The 1,817-nt window shown below is 61.2% G+C and overlaps 1 long non-coding RNA gene across 1 annotated transcript in view; it reads left to right on the top strand.

Annotated features, from left to right (window-relative positions):
• The window catches only part of LOC146599787 (uncharacterized), a 2,800-nt gene extending 1,919 nt beyond the window's left edge, over positions 1-881 (top strand). Inside the window, exon 3 of the long non-coding RNA XR_014894930.1 lies at positions 841-881. This is a non-coding gene — a long non-coding RNA (uncharacterized LOC146599787). The remainder of the gene's footprint in view (positions 1-840) is intronic.
• Positions 882-1,817: the final 936 nt, after the last annotated feature.

Below are 1,817 nucleotides of genomic sequence, written 5' to 3' on the forward strand. Positions count from 1 at the left end.
GGGCCCCCAGACTCAAGGATGCCACTTGAGGACCTATTGGGACACCCCCCTCCCTGGCCTGGGAATAGACTTTGGGGACACTATGGGGACCCCAAGACCAATGGACATTCTTTGGGGCCTCCATGGGGACACCCACAGACCCACACGTTGACCTTGGGGACACCCCCAGCCCCAGGGAGAGACTTTAGAGACTCTTTGGGGACCCCCCAGACCCAGAGATGGACCCAATAGGACCTCCTCAGATTCAGAGATGGACCTTGGGGACCCTCTGGAGATCCCAGACCAAGGAATGGTCTTTGAGAACATCCCTAGACTCGAGGATAGACTTTGGGGACCTCCCCCCCAGAGACCCTAGATCCAGGGATTGCCTTTAGGCACCTCATGAAGACCATCCAAGACCCAGAGATGGAGCTTGGGGACCCTAAGGACCCCCTCAGATCCAGGGATGGACCTTGGGGACCTTCTGGGGTCCGCCCTAAACCCAGAGATGGATCATGGGGGGCTCTTGGGAACCTTTCCAGATTCAAGGATGGATCTTGGGGACTCTAGATCCCACCAGACTCAGACATGGATCTTAGGCAGCTCATGGTGGTGCACCAAGACCCAAGGATGAATCCGGGGGACCCTCTGGACCCTCCCAAATCCAAAGATGGCCCTTGAGGACCTCTTGGAGTTCTCCAGACTCGGGGATGGGCCCTGAGGACCTTCCCCCAGCTGACGCCCACAGAGGACTGGCACTTGTGGGGCTCCCTAGGACCATGTCACCCTGGTGGGGGCCAGTTGGAGTCCCCAGGGGTTTTGGGGTCCCCTCAACTCCTGTTCTGTCATCTCCACCTCCAGCCTTGCCCAGATGTCTACTGGTTCCCCCTCTTCTCGGAGCACTACGGGCAGTGGAGAACGGGCGATGAGGTGAGACCACCCATGAGTGACCCCCCCTCCCACTCCGGCACCCCAAAATACCCTGGGTCCCCCAGCCCAGGGCAGACACGATGGTGGCCCCAGGGTGGAGATGGTGGTGGCCCCAGGAGATACATAGTGGTGGTGGCCCCAGAGCCGATGTGGTGGTGGTCCCAGGAGGGATGTCATGGTACCTCGGGATGGACATGGTGGTGGCCCTAGGGTGGACATATTGGTGGCTCTGGGATGGACGTGGTGGTGGCACCACGGTGGAAATGATCGTGGCCCCAGGAGGTGTATGGTGGTGGCTTGTAAAGGGATGCGATAGTGGCTCTAGGGTGGACCCAGTGCTGGCCTTAGGGTGACCGTAGTGGTGACTGGGGAGGGGGTGGTGGTGGCCCCAGGATGGACATGATGGTGGCCCTGAGGTGGATCAGCTGGCCCCAGAATGGACATGGTGTCCCCAGAGACATGGTGCCTCTGGGATGAACGTGGTGGGTTGCGCTAGGATGGACGTAGTGGTGGTGGCCCTAGGATGGACATGATGGTGGCCCCAGGGGGGCACTTGGTGGTTTTGGGATGGTGTTAGCTCTGGGATGGATGCGGTGGTGGCCCCAAGGAGGACATGGTGGCCCCAGGGTGGACGTGGTGGTGGCCCCAGAATGCACCTGGTGGTTCTGGTTTGGTCACAGTGGTGGCCCCAGGGTGGACATAGCGGTGGTCCCGGGATGGCCATGGTGGTGGCCCCAGGATGCACCTGGTGGTTCTGGGCTGGCCACGGTGGTGGCCCCAGGATGCACCTGGTGGTTCTGGGCTGGTCGTGGTGGTAGCCCCAGGACGGACATGGTGGTGGCCCCAGAGCACACATGGTGGCCCTAGAGTGGACACGGTGGTGGTGGCCCCAGAGCAGATGTGGTGGT

This window comes from Rhea americana, unplaced genomic scaffold (assembly GCF_003343005.1).
Source record: "Rhea americana isolate MKP2758 unplaced genomic scaffold, rheAme1 scaffold_1322, whole genome shotgun sequence".
NCBI lineage: Eukaryota > Metazoa > Chordata > Aves > Rheiformes > Rheidae > Rhea > Rhea americana.